This window comes from Ammospiza nelsoni, chromosome 3 (assembly GCF_027579445.1).
Source record: "Ammospiza nelsoni isolate bAmmNel1 chromosome 3, bAmmNel1.pri, whole genome shotgun sequence".
Lineage (NCBI taxonomy): Eukaryota > Metazoa > Chordata > Aves > Passeriformes > Passerellidae > Ammospiza > Ammospiza nelsoni.
Genome location: NC_080635.1, coordinates 78923092 through 78938743, shown reverse-complemented (window position 1 = coordinate 78938743; position 15652 = coordinate 78923092).

Below are 15652 nucleotides of genomic sequence, written 5' to 3'. Positions count from 1 at the left end.
ATTTAGACTTTAAACTTCCTCTGATTTATCATGATGTTGCAAGAGGACCAAACAAATATGATGTCATACAGACATTTGCTTTCCCTATGGTTAGGAAATAGATTGTGAACTCTCGTTCTTTCCAGAGGAGGAGTAAGTAAAAAATAACAAATAAATTAAGCATCATTGAGAGAAGCTGATATAACATGTGGGGATGGTGGTCAAAACTGGGACTATCAAAACATAGCAGAAATCAAGGAGAACTCTGCAAATTCCTGCCTCAAATACAAACTATCTATACTGCCCAAAGCAAAATTCACGTTTTATTTGCTAGTGTTTCAAATTATTAGGTAGCTGAGCTCTAAGAGCTCTGCTCGAGATCCTCATGTTCAGAAGAATTTTTACAACTTTCACCTCTACCACAAGGACCATTTGTAAAAATACTCCCAGAGCCACTTGCACTGGGTACCCAAATTAAACAGGCACACTAGAAAATTGTAACTTTCATTTTCTTCCTACACGTAGACTTTTTAGGTTCGTTTAACCTGAATCTTTTGTTGTGTTTAGAGACCTTTTGGGAGAAGCCTTCCAGAAATTCAACAACTAGCTGCAGTCACTGTCTGCTGCCAGTGCTGCTGCTGCAGTTGATGCTGCTTTGGGAGAGGGACTCCTCAGGGCAAGTTTCCATCATTCTCTTCCCAGTTCCCAGTCCCAGTGACAAACCACTGGTCATGACAAAGCACTGGCATTTCTCTGGAGCTACAGACAGTCCTAGATTTACCAGAATTCCAGTAGCAATTTAAGCAGCATCAATTTCTTTGGAGATGGAAGAACTGTATGTTTCTCACTGTGAGGCTTTTACTGCACTGAACAGCTTGAACAGCTGTCCTGGGTAAGGCAGAAGGAGCAGGGCTGGTCAGAGGTGCCCTCACCCCACCAGAGCTGTGCTGCCCCAGAGCAGCCAGAGGCAGAGCCCACTTGCCCAAGGGCTGCAGTCCTGCCCTCTACAGCCAGGACACTCACGGCTACTACGACAGCAAGGCTGTTCCCAGCTGTCCCTGCAGATGGCAATGCCCTGGCCTCTGGGACTGCTCCATCCCATGGACCTTTGCTGGGGAAGAATCTCTTCCCATGGGGCCTGATTCCTCCCCTGTGGCTGATCTGTACCACTTCGGGCACAGGGATCAGCTGTACCTATGCACCCTATGCACAGGGGCCACAGTGTTGGCACTCCTTCTGTTTTATTTTGGTGGCCTTTTTGCAGCCATCTCCTGCATAGACTCCAGACTTTTCAGGGGCAGGAGCATCTTTCCCCACAGTGGCCTTTCCCTGCCATGCCTGGCAGGTTGGCAGCAGCAGCCAGGGGAGCAGGTGCCGCTTCATTGCAGCTCCTTGCTCCCATTTTGGAGGGCTGACCCTTCAGAGAGTAGAGGATGTATTTTTGCAAGGGTAAATAAGTCTCAACTTCACTGCAGATCTGCTTTCCTCCAGCATCAAGCACGTGTGCTGCCTTCCCACCTACTGAAAAACAAACAGTAAGTTGAACCCGGACCCTCCCGTGTGGTTCACTCTGGGGAAGCTGACTGCAGGCCAAGTCCTTTTGCATTTTATTTAGGGCAGGTTGTGGGAGGTCATTCTGTATCTGGAGATCATGTCTCACAGATCATGCCCTGTCTTAATATAGATCTGAAAGTTCAGCTTGGTCCACGGGGATGAAGGGCAGTGAGGGCCATGAGTGGCTGTCAGCTGCTTCACCCCCCAGCTCCTGTCACCTCACTGCCTTTGCACCATAACAATGTGCACGATGAGTAATGTTTTAATAGCACTTATTTATCTCATGCTGCCATAAAGGCAAACAGAGTGTCAACCTCTCTGTTTCTGACTCTCCTACTCTTTAAAGTGGTCTGTGACAACTCAATCTCTCCTGGACAGGAGTCTGCACCTTGTCAAGGCCACAGTCCAAGGACTGGTCAGCCCAGGGTTGAGCTTCAGCAGCTCCAACTGAGCAGCTAAACAAAACCTACTGAGGTCTAGGCTGCAAATGTAAAACACTTTGAATAATGGAGCAGATTAGGAAAAACCCAATCCAAACAGACAGAAAGCACAAACACATCTCCAAGTACCAGAGCTGTCTTAAACCCTGAGGTTTTTGAAAGTCGTGATAGATGCTTGTTTTTTGCTATGGGCTTTTAGATGTCTGCATTTAAAAAATTACCAAGCTGTTACCAGTCATGGCAAAGGTTAAAACTCTTTTCAATTTCAAGTCCCCTATCTCTGGGAGCTAAAAAAAAAGCTTCATGAAAGCCAGCAGAAGACACTGCCACTGCATCTTCCCAAAGAGCTTCTGCTCCAAATAAATGAGCAGATACGGGCTGGGCTGTCATCAGCTGAGCACTTCCCACAGACATCACCCAGGGAGCCATAACAGGGTTTGCACCACCAGGGACCATCATGCTGGCACCTCAGAATGTGTCCCCTCTGTTTTTAATGTGCACAAGCTGGGGAGATCATTGAAAAACCTGCATGGCAAAATGGCTCAGAAAATAAAGAACTGTCTTCTACTTCACTAGAAATAACATATTTGAGGTGGGGAATATGTTAAGGAAATGGAATCAAGTGAGCTTGGGGATCTCATCACTTTTACAGAGTTAGAAATAATTTAGAAATTGCAAATGGGGCTGCATATAGTGAAGCCCTGACGAGACAGGAGCAGAAAGTGAAGATGTGCTTGCCTGTGGAGCAAAGGAGCAATGAGAAGAGAAGGAGATGTTTTACTCAAAGCCTCATGCATGGCCATCCTGTCAGGGCACACTGCCTCACTCTGCCCCATGCTCCCAGTTCAGATGCCCTGTGTATTAGAACTGAGGTAAATGCCACCTGGGATTGCAGTTCCTGAAATGAGGAATGAAGTGACCCCAAGACCATCCTCAGAATCAATTTTCTCTCTTTTGGTACCAGTAGCCACACTCACAGGAAAATCAGCCACTAATTTTATGAGAATTTACCACTATAATATCATATATATTAATGCAGAGAGAAAATAAGTTCCTGAAACTGTTTCCCCTTTGATTTATGATCTGTATCGTCCCAAATGAAGCTGGCAGTTTCTGCTGTGACTTCACCACCATCCCTGAGTTCTTTACATCTGTGCTGGTGCCTGCCAGTGCTGTACTGGAATGGTTTCCCTGTAAAGCGGACAGCAAAGGAGAGCCTTCACTCAGCTTTGCAGAGCCTCTTTGTGCTCTGTCCTGTAGGGACGAATTTTGTGGGCTTCAGTGTGAGTTTTTGTTCAGTTTCAGCTTCCTGTGACCCTGCCATGGTGCTCAGGGGCAGGAGGCAAAAGCCTGTTTATCCCTCAGTAGTACCATTTAGAAGTTACAGCTCTTTAAATCTTCACCAAGTACCAAACTGTGATTTTTATCTTTACAGTCCCTCAGGAAGTTCATCATCAGAACCACAAACCACAGCACAAACAGGCAATCATTTACTCTATATTACAGGCACTGTTACCAGACAATGGAGACATGCCTGCTCACAATAAATTCTTCATCCTTCATTCAGAAAAGCCAAGAACAGAGAACCTGATGGAGGCATCTATGCATTTTTCATTTTTTCTTGTTCTCTTTTCCCTCTTTTCCTTTTTGCCCTTCTGTCTTCTGAATTTCACAAAAGCTTTGGTCTGATCTTATAGAAATGCTGGGTTTGTGGCTTTGCAGAGAAATGCTCTGCTATAATGGAAGCAAATTGCTCTTTGCCCAACCAAAATGGGGAACAAGGAATTGCATGGCTACTTCCAAGCACGGGAGGCCAGGCAGGAAGCAGCCCCCTTTCAGGAAGGTCAAAGTCAACAAGGAAAAAAAAAACTGCAAAAAGACAGACTGAACACTGGCAGCTGGTCTGATAAATCTTTTTTTCATTCAGGCCCACTCTCCCTCTGAAGAGATCTATATCAATCATCTAAGAAAGACTGCTGAGGGGAGAAAGTTTGCAGGATTAGCCTAGAAATGAATCCAGTACACAGAGAATTGCTACTTTTCTTTGCTCCTTCTTTACTCCTTCAGTAAACTCAGAGTCTTTGAACCAAGTGGCAGATATCTGATCCATGGATCAGGTGAATAGTTTTAGCATATTCTTCTTTTAAATGCAGAGCTAGCAATGTGTCCGCATAGCAACACAGACAAAAAATACAGTCTTTTTTATTCTAACCCAATCTATAGTAGTTGTTTCAATTAAGTGACTCATTAATGTTATGTGATCTAGGCCAAAACAGTCACATTGCAAAAATCTGTAATAAGGAAAAAAAATTAGTGTGAATAGATGTTTCATAAAGGTTATTTGTTAGAATTTCCTCAAGCTCTTCTGGACTACAAAATATCTTAAAATGAAAGAAATATCTTCCTATAAATTTTCATGAACAAGTGATAAGCTCCAGTTCTGCTCTCTCCTGCATTTGCAGAAGTTGTATTGCTGCCAAAAGACTTTTAAAGTGAGGGATTTTTAAATCAAAAGTGCCCTCCAGTGGTCCCACATATTATTTTTGGCTGACACCTGATATTTATCTTCCCCTTCTTAGAAATGAGGCCATATGATATTTAACAGCTTGTAACAAGTAAAACAAATTAAATTGGATGTACCCTTTAAAAAAAGGTCAGATAATTTGGATGTATCCTTATATTGAGATATTTTGTATGCCTTCTAACCAGTTTGAAAGCTTTTAACTTACTCACTTTTAATTTTTTTCATCTCAGGAGTGTTTTTTCCTGCATTGTGTGGGGGTTTTCTCTCTGCACGTGGTACAGCTTCAACTCTAACACCATCCATACTGCAATCTGCTACAGGACAGAGGTGACCTTTGCAAAGCAAACAATATATCATCAGGCAACTCAAGGGTAATTTTTACTTACACAAGCAATAAGGAATTCAGCATAGCTTTGCTAATAAAATCATTAATTTTCCTTTAAAATATGGAAATTATGATGGATTACCCTATTTTTTCTAAGTATTTTAGATTCCATGAACTCATTATTTCTTGGATATTTTAATGCAGAAAAGGATTTAACGCAGAAAAGGTACAAACTGAGACTTTGTGGGATTTCCATCTCAGGAAATATATCTGAGAAATCCCTGGAGTTCAAGGATTTTCTTTCATTATAAATTTCTGAGCCCCTCCACTCTGCCAATTTTGCTTAGATGTTTTTATGAGTCAAAAGCATCTGAGGGGCAGCATTCCTTCAGAGGGACACTTTGGAAATTCAATGGAAAAATACTCTTTCATTAAATAATTTGCAATAAATATTTTATATGAAAACTCTTTTGCAAAACAACAGTTTCCTTAATCTGTTTTAGCCTTATTAAAAAAAAAAAAAAAAACAACAAAAACAAACATGAAAAACCCAACAAAAAGCCAGACTAAACTTGAAGGAGAGTTTTCCCAATGGGTATTTAAATGTCCTTCACCATCAATTCCTTATTGGATTCACTGTATGAGTCCTGGTGCTTTTGTAAGGTCAGTGGAAATGCATCAGTCATTGCAAGTGAGCTAACTTAAAGCAGTTACAAACATGACCTTGGATAGAAAAAGTTTGAGTGCTCCCAAATCCCTTCTCCTGGAAATCTAATGTTGTCTGTGCAACAGAGGCCAGAACTTGAATATAAGTGAAGGCAGACTTGACTCTCAGCTAAGGCTGAGAAATGAGCTGTGGCTCTTGCCCTGGTCAGAGCAGTGCTGGCCCCAGACAGGATGACAAAGCTGTTTTCCCTCGTGCTGCTGGATGAGTTTCAATAACCTTCTGCAACTTTCTCAGCTGCTCCATCTGTTGCAAGGGGATTATGCTAATAACACCTTTTGCAATATATTGCAACATTCACCAGGCTGTGCTGTGTGTGAGCTGGGTAATGCAGTTTATAAATAAACACAATCATACTTTCCCCCCTTTCTATATGAAAAGTAACACTAAGTGAAAGGAATTTAAATTAAAGAATATGTTAGCCCTATTTTTCATCAATTTCCTCTCCTGCTTCCCTCCAGCAGCTGTATTAGACTTGTAAAGGACAAGCCCATGAAGATGGGCACAGACCATAGCAACACCTGTGTATACAATCCATGCTAGAAGGTTCATGTTTTCTTCAAAATTAATACCCTTTCTATCCTTTTTCCCCCTAGGATGGCAAGTTTTAGATAGTCAGGACCCAATGGTAAAACTGAGAACCAGGTAGTTTTCTTTAACTCCTACTTATTTGACTAACTCACTAGTTTTTTCTTCCTCTTTTGGTCAGTGCTCCACAAATCTCAATAGATCAGGAAATAGTACAGAAAAGAGAGCTCTGCCAGGACCTGTGAAATAAAAAGAAGATGGATGGTAGAAGGAATGGCATTTTATCTTGGCATAACTCTGTGACAGTCAAAAAGGTGGTTTATTAATAGTGATTTGGCAGACATACTATACCAACACTTCATGACTGCAAGAAGAAGACCAAAGCAGGTGTCTAATTTCCTGCAGGCAGCCTGTGCCTGAGGGGTGGCAGGTTTTTTAGCAGCAGAGGCAGTGGTCAAGTTTCCTCAGTTTTCTTGGCAGCTCTGGGCAGCTGGGTAGGAAAAGGAAGTTTCTGCAATGGATGCAGAACTATGAGGATGTTCTGGACTGAGAATTAACCCAGTCCTTACTGCAGGATCCAGACACTTGGCTTTTGCTTGGGCACTTGTAGCCTGTAAGCAGGAAAGGACAAACAAGCAGGACAGCCCATGGGGATGCAGCCAGGCTTGGCAGAAAGGCTGGAACCGAGGGGGTTAATGGTAGAGGGTGAAGCAGAGTTGGAGGGTGAGGGTGGACAGATCCAGGGCCATGGAGACACTGGCTGATGGGGAAAAGGCCTGCCCTGCACAGAGCACCCACGTAAGCTGTAGGCAAGAGCTGGGCTGCTTTCAGCCCGGCAAATGCTTTTCCTCAGCTTTTGGCAAGAACTTGAAGGAGCCTTTGGCCTACACTGAGAAGGGCTGCCAAACACCAGAGACATCAGCATCCAGCCCTTCCTCACAGGGCATCTGAGGAAGAAACCTCAATCTCATCCACTCCAGGGATTCCCACAGTTTCCCTGGGGCTCCCACCTCCCATTTTCCTGTGGGTTTACTTGATCTCCGCCCACACCGGAGGAAAAAAAAGTAACAAAATAGGATGCTGCAGGTTTGTTACCTCATTTCAGTGAAAATAGGAAAGATAGGTTTTGTTTGAATCCACCGAAGGATTTATTCCTACAGTCCAAAGGCAACAATCCTGTTGGAGTAACTCAGTCCTTGGAATTGCGTCTGTCTCTGCCCTCCCTACAGAGGGAAGAGTGAGCTCACTTAGGTTTCCTCTAAGGTTTGGGAAGATGTTACTCACTAGGAATCTGTGCAACATGTACACATGGGAGAGGCAGTTCCTCACTTTAACTGGCTTGTCTCAGTTCAGAGCCTTTGAACAGTGGTCTTAATTGCTTGGCAACACCAGTAGTTTATTTTCTGCTTTGTAAATCCTCAGACAAGCATTCCTGAAAGCAGGCTGGAGCAGACATACCTCCTGACTACTTGCTGGCCTTGTGGGAGCTGTGCAGCATGCTCCTGACCCTGCCATACATGTCACACAAACCCTTCAGCTCATCCTAGGCTGCCTACATTAATGATGACTTGTTCCTTATTATATTAATAAAGTTGGTGGCAAGTAGCAGAGAGTCAATGACTGCCCAGACTTTTGAATGCTAAGACTTGGGAAAACTTCACTTAAATGAATGAGAATTTCAGAAAAGAGGCATGCTGTCACAACCTTTTAATTTCCTCCCTGTACACTGTGTGACAAAGTGAGCCCCAATTAAAGCTTCAAAGCACTGTTGAAGGCCAATAAACAGCAGTATAGAATGTGAGTCTTAGTGAATCTTCTTTTTCTTTATAAACCCTAGGATACTTTTATACTTTCTCTATAAACTCTGTGATAATTTAATGCTGCAACAAAGGAAGCTCTTTTGACTGCTAAAATGTTTTCCAGGGTGTATTTGCACTTGTTTTCACTTTTTCATTGACTATGAGAGCTTTGCTGAAGAGAAGCTGATTTTGATGGAAGTGGTATGCTCTAGGTGAGATACAAAAGTAGATCTATCCTGTGAGGAAAAAAGATGGAAAATTTAATGGGAAAGAATAGCAGGCAGTTATGAAAACGATCTTTCCAAGGCAGCTCAGAGTTACATTTAGAGAAGAAAAGTTTGCATTTAAACGCTCTGTCGCTCTGTGTCATGCCATGCTAAGGAAGCTTAAATGGACCATGCTCTAATGGTGCAACACTCTCTGTGGATTAATTAGAAAGGGAATCCAGGCAATATCATCTTTCTTAGGACTGTTTAAGGTAAAAAGGGCAGCTCCAGGATCTAATCCCACTTAAAAAGGTGGCCTTGAAGGGGAGCTATTCTCTCACCTTAAAGTCAGACAGGTACATCTGGGTTGAATATAGTAGGATTCTTACATTAAATATCTTTGAATTAGATACCATGGGGACTCAAAATCCAGTGCTATCTCATTAACAGAAGCACTAACAATCCAGCCCAGAAAAAGGATATTTTTCTATTCAACTGATGCCACATAATGAAGGCTGTGGCCTGGGTGAAAAAGGCTCTGAAAAGGTCAAGTTGGCACATCAAGTGGAATAAGAACAGCTGGACTTATGTGCTTACCCTCTGCAGGAATCCCTACACAAAGGAATAATTACATTATGGGCACTGCATAATGAAGAGAAAACAAGTAAATATGCAGGAGCCTGCTACAGTGAACAGATTATTCTTGCCACCATCTTTCTTTTTGCTGACTACCTGATCTGTGAAGTTAGTTTAAAAATTAATCCTGCCAGTCTGGAGTCTCAGGGGGTGTTAATTTTGTTAATTTCTCGCAGAACAATTAACAATCCTTCACCCACTGAAGTCAGGAGTACCTTTAAAGTCCAAAGTAGTCAATAAAAGATTATTCACAAAATGGAGCTTTGAATGTTCCTGTGATCTAACTTCTGGGAAAATCATTCCAGTGCAGGTAACAGAAACAGCACTTGGAATCCTCCAGTGACACTGGTGGACCTCTGCTGGCCTTGACTGTGTTGCTACATGCTGGGGGAGGTTTGGAGGTGGAGGTCTGGTAACTTGTCTCTCCATATTGTCCTTAAACAATAAAGGCAAAAAAGACAGTCCCAAAGCATTCCTGAGGGCAGCTGGTTGTGCTCTATCAATCCAGCACTGCTTCATCACCAGCATAGTTGCAGTGGCACCTTCAGGAATGTAAAATAAACACTCAAGGTTGCTCTACTCTTGAGCCAGCCAGCCCTTTGTGGAGCATCCACTGATTACAAACTTCATTCTCTGCAGCCAGGGATCTGTAAAGCTTCACCCATAGTGCTGTCCTGCCTGGAGAAAAACTGTATGACATTTAACAAAGAGACTGATGGCTGCCAGGCCACTGAGCCTTGTTTAGGCAAAATACTGAAGAAAGTAGGAGGAGAGGCAGAAAACTTCTAAACGTGTGACATTGTGACATGGCGAAAGAATTTCAAAGCCAATGCTGTTATTTTAGTATTAATTAAAGCCCAGTCAAGCCCAAGGGATTATTAACATTTAAAAAACATTTCTAAATACTTTTAAATCTTTCTGTGTGAACAAGTACTAAATGTACACCACAGAAAAAATGTTCCTGGCCCACTGCATTCTGAGATGCTTCTTTCCAAGAATTTTATTCAAACACTTCCTCTTGTTCTGCACATGCTGTTTTTCTTCTAGTCAGCAATGTTGCAGCATATATTGATTGGATTTTATGACTGCCTTCTTCCTAGAAACGGTCCTGAACAATTTGTAGCATTAGTGAGAAAAACAAATCACTTGCAATGAAGAGGCACGCTCCCCTCCTCTTTATTTTCTTCCCTTCTGGACAAGAGCCAGCAGGGAGCTGCTTCCAAAGTCTATTTATGAACATGTGTTTACTTTTGCATACACGCAGTCTTTACTACATGTGAGCCCTGTGTACTGAACCAATGAAGTCAGGAACTGTGAAAATTGAGAAATTCGCTTTTGTAACAGTAGTCTGAGTTGATAATGTTTCTCTATTTTATATTAAAAAACCAGAAGCAGAGTGAGGTTAGCAGGGTTGTGCAGCAGAGCACAGACAGCCTGCAATAGCGCCAGGCCCAATGGAAGTTTCCAAACTTCCTGACCTACCCCTCAGACGCTGGATTGTTTTTCCTCCTCTGTTCCACTCCAGAAATCTGATCTTGGGACACAAGGTCTCTTCATATTACAAACATACCTATGTCCCACAAAATGACATAAACTTTCTCCCTCAAAAGCTGTGACTAGCAAATCTCTTTTAAAACCCCTACAAAAACTACACACAATACAATTTTTTCTGCTGTTAGGAATTTGCATGTGAGGCTTTCATATTTGAATGCTTGAAGGGTTTCAAAGAACAGCAAGCCTACGTGGCTTTTTTTCCCCTAGATGGACAAAGTGGAAAAACCCCCATGTATATTTTAATTCACTCACACTTTAATGGAGGCTTGTCATGACTCTATCAAGCCTGTCATGAAGCCATACATTAAAACCTCTTTTGCCCGTCACTGTTGGTGCCCTTGATGACTCTGGACAGTGACTAATGTGCAAGTACTTACATATCAGTACTGACTTGATGGAACGTCCCTCTGTGGCAAAATATAATATTCTTTGAATGAATTGCATTCTGATGGGAGGCTTCCCACAAATCAATGGACAGGGGGATGGGAAGCATCACGGGCAGCCTAAAATAGCTATGATACCCATAGGGAAGACCTCTAAGTCTACAAGCAAACAAAGTAAATAGACAGAGAGAATAAAAAGCCCAGCTAGGTTTTACACGTCAGGCCCAGATGTGGCTATTACCTCCCACCTGCCATGACTTTTATACCTATGGAGGCAGCTGCCGTAGGCAAATGGATAAAGGGTTCAATCATAACATTAAAGGCTCATGCAGCTTTTCAGTGTACAGCACAGTTTTTTTGCTGCCATCTTCCTAACCCCATCATCACTCTTGAAATTCATGCCTAAGATTGCACAGAAAACAAATGGGGTGAGGGAAATGCCCCTTTCTGAAGGCTCCCCACAAGCTTCTATAAGGTATTTGTACAAGGTGTTTGTATGTGACCCATGACAAAGTTTGCTAGCAAGCAGAAGCACAGTCTGTGCCTGGTACTATTTGAAGAGCAGGCACAGCACAGCAGCAGCAGCTTTGCTCTGTGTACTGCTGGGTACTGGGAGCCTGGAGGTCCAGCATGTGGCACAAACCCAGTTCCTCAAGTCTTTAACAAGCCTGCTGCCAGTTCAGCTCTGCTGCCATACCTGTTTGACCAGAATCCCTCTGAACTAAATCAGGAACTTCTTGATAGTTCCTTCCTTTTTTTCTCTTTAGAGAGTCCTCTGTTTACATGACTGAGCATGTATCTGTGTCTCAGACTGAACATCAGTGGGCTAGATGAGCTTTGTTTGCTCTGTATCATGAAAACCCAAAATTTATAGATTCTTTGTGGTTGCAGATGCTACATTCAGCCAGATCTAGCTCTGAACTCCTTTGCCTTGCACTTAACAATCAGGGTCTGGATGACCCAAAGCCTCACCAAGCCTAAGCCATGGGCAGCATCAATGCTGCTGTCACGGAGCTCGACCACCCACCAGCTTTCTGCTCCTGGCTGTAAGGGGGAGCAGCCATTTTCACCCTGCTCCGGTGAGGGGCATGTATTGCCCTCCTCTGTGCTCTGGGGAAAGTTGTGGGCAGCAGCTGCCATGTCCAGGGCTGATGGAGAAGCTGCTCAGGGAGGCCTCTGGGTCTGGAAAGGCTGATGCCCTGAGGGAGGGTGGGGTGAACATCAGCATGAAACACCTTTTGGTAGCCTAGGGTGGTTCCTAAGGGACACATTCCCAGGTGCAGTGTTAACTGCAGCCATTAAAATACCCGACAAAAGCAAGTGCCCGTGTGGTGGTGGGGCCACCCCCTCTGCCAATGGTGGCGGCAGCCAAACAGGCCCTGCCCTTCTGAGCGGTCTGCGGGAGGTGACAAAACAGCCTTTATCAGCAAGCCTTGCAAGATGTTAGATAAACAGCTGATAATTCTCTCTGTGAGCGACTAGGGTGAGGTTAAGAAAAGGGAGGAGCTCAGCAGGAAAAATACAGACCTGGCATGAGGCCCTTTCTGGGTGTATTTCAAAGACCAGGGTTCCCTGTGTTAACCCAGCCCTGGGATGTTCTCAGTGAGGTTTCTGGCTAAATGAGCAGCTTCATAGTGTCTTGCTTGCAGTCCTTAGTTCTACCTTTATTTCAAAGTCATTTCATAGTGTGGTGAGCAAACCAGAATGCTTGAGCTCTCCTGCAGTTTGCAGCAGCTCCAGGACAGAAATGCCATGGATATTCTCACTTTTTTTTGTCTTTAATTTATATGCTGGATTATTACAAAGCATTCAGCTTACATGTGGATTTCAAAATCATTTAGGAAGTTGGTGTAGTACACTGGGAGATGAACTCATTGAGAGCAGCCCTGCAGGGAAGGACTTGGGGGTTCTGGTGGATGAGGGAACTGGCACAGGAACTGGCACTGCGAACTTTCAGCCGTGAAAGCCAAATGTATCCTGGGCTCTGTCAAAAGGAGCTCTGGTGAGACCCTGCCTGCAGTGCTGCATCCAGATCTGGGGTCCTCAGTGAAGGAAAGAAATGGACCTGTTTTTGCAGCAAGTCTAGAGGAGGGACATAAAAATGCTGGAACACATCTCCTATGAAGTACTGGCTGAGAGGGTTGAGATTGTTCAGCCTGGAGAAGAAGAGGTTCTGAAGAAATATTAGATTTGCCTTCCAGTACTTGAAAGGAACTATAAAAAAAGAGGAAGAACAACTTTTTGCATGAGCAGGCAGTGCTCAGATAAGGGGGAACAGTTTTAAACTAAAAGTGGAGAGATTTATATTATATTTTAGGAAAAAAAATCTGTACTGTGAGGAGTGAGGCACTGGCACAGGTTCCCAGAGAAGCTGTTAATGCTCTGTCCTTGGAAGCATACAAGGCCAGGTTGGATGGGAATTTGAACAATCTGGTGTAGTGTGTGACATCCCTCCCCATGGTGGTAAGGGATTGGAACTAGATGGTCTTTAAGGTCCCCTCCAACCCAAGCCCTTCTATGATTACAATGCAGGTATCCATGTTTTCAGCAAGGAAAGGACAGGGAGAACACTGCTCATGCTGCAAGAGCTGCCCTGGCACCCACGCTGTCTCCAGAGAAATACAGGCTGTGAGAGCTGGGCAAGCAAGAAGACTCCAAACTGCTGTGATCTTCCCACCCTACACCTGTTCCTCAGTCTCCATGTATGCCTTGGGACCCTGGAGCTGCTAGAGTGCTTGAGCATAATGGCTCCTTTGACTTTGGACCAGGTTTGAGCGAGGCAGTTAAACAGAACTGGTTCCTTGTTGTGCTTCCTCTGCTTCACATGATAAAACTCGACTTGGGCTTCCATATTCTTAAAGTTCTTAAACTGTTCGGTGGTCATCTCCATGGACAGCAGCTCCCATGTTGTCTCCTACAGACCAGTGGCTTTATTTCGGTAGCCTTCTTATAGAAGATAAACATAGACAAGGGTGTTTTTGTTTGGAGTGTTAGAACATCAAGCCATTTAACTAGGAATTCATTACTGAAGTTTCTGACAGAACTCTTGGTAGTTACATTTTTTCTTCCACATTATTTACTGATGTCCCAAGCCTTGTCTGACTAGTTACAACCTCTCCAGGAAAATTAAAGTTATCAGTCAAATCTGACTTATTTGAGAAGCTAGGAAATGGTTTTCTTACTTTAGGTCACTTAGAAAGGCATTATGATCATGTGGCAATTGGATTGTCATCTTACCTTGAAAGAAGGTGGCCCTCCTTCCTCTTTGTTCCTTAAAATTACTCTGTAGTGGAGATAGCATCTCCTCCCAAAAGGTACCTACTCTGGTTCTCTGTGAAAGAACAGACCAGATGCACAAGGCACCCATACCGCAGGGAAAATATAACTCACTTTGGGCATCAGATGCTCCTCAAGGGAAGTAATAGGATGTTTCTATCTGGTACTAGCAGAAATAAAGCACTCAATGTGTACTTAACTACATTTAGAGGTGTGATTACCGTAGGAACCTGATTTAAATTACTTGAGTAATTCACAAATTACTAACTTTGTTTACAACACCTGTTGCATCAGTGTGATGAGCTAAACACCAGTCAGGTGATGTCGTGAGACTGAGTCAGAAGTTTGAGACAGAAGAGCTGCTTAGGTCACCCTGCCCATCCCTTTGCTACTCTGCTGTGCTTCCCTATAACTTGTTTCTGCACTACTTTTTTAAATTCAAAGCATTTCATGTAACAGGGTTTTCATCACCAATTTCTGTATTTTTTCCCACTGTGAGATTTCCTTGCCAGGAAAGAACTCCTGAAAATGGATTCTCATTCTGCCACATCACTTTATCATAGACTAACAGAATTCAAGGCTGCAAGAGACTCAGAGATCATCCGGTCCATCTCTATGCCTAGAGGCAAATTCAACTATAATTAAAACATTTCTGTCAAATGTGTGTTCAGCCTGCTCTGAAAGATCTCAGCCTCTTCCGCCAAGCCATACCAGAGCTTGGGTGCTCCTACTATTACAAAGTTTTCCTAATGCCTAAATATTTCCTGTTTCTTTTCATGCTCACTGCATTTCCACATCTCTCCCAAGGGGGCATGGATTTCAGTTACTAGTGCTATCTTTTGCTTGAAATATTTTTATATAAGATATATATTTTCTCTCTAAGTGAGAGTATGAAATATAGACTAATCTGTTCTGCAAATATCAGGCCATATCTGTTATCTCTGAGTCTTCTGTTTTACTTCACCTTCTATCAGCTAAAAGAAATATCTTCATTCTTAAACATTCCATAATTAGTTGGGAAAAGTACAGTTTGGCTTAATGCTAACAGACTGGGCAATATAGGGTCATAAAGACTCTCTTTAGAGGTCAAAGGGCAAATTTTGCTTTGCACCACAAATTAAAGTTTTCTTATAAATATTATTGAATTTCCCCTGACAGTTTAGGAGCATATTATTTATTTTAGACATCAGGAGAGCTGTTCAATAATGTCCACACTCCCAGAAGCAAAAAATCTCAGATAGCTTCTCAGGAGATCTGGATCTCTTGGCTACACTGGTGATAGTAAACTAAACAGTGACAGTGCCCATTCTCTGGCTTTGATGCTACCTGGGGTGATCCAGTCAGCTCCTGCTATTATTGTTATTAAACTCCATCAATGCTAAAGACCAGTTGGCCTCCTTGAGAGGCCTGTTGGAAATGCTCGTTCCCAAGCTGGGAGCTGCCAGCTGGCTGTGGCAGCACCTGTGCCAAGTGCTGTTTTTCCAGCATCAGGGCACAGGCCAGAGTGTCCCAGTGCCTCCACCTGTGCCTTGACTCTGATTGTCTTGTACAGGAATAGCACTTGTGCCCTATTTCACTCGCTTAAGTGCAAGTGAAATAGGACACAAGCATCCTTTCCCCACATTAGCTTGTTTTCTAAGGTCAGCAGGGTGCCTTCTGAGGCTGGTACAACTAAAGGAAAGATTTAATGCATTGTGTCTGCTTTGAAATTGTTGTTGCTCATA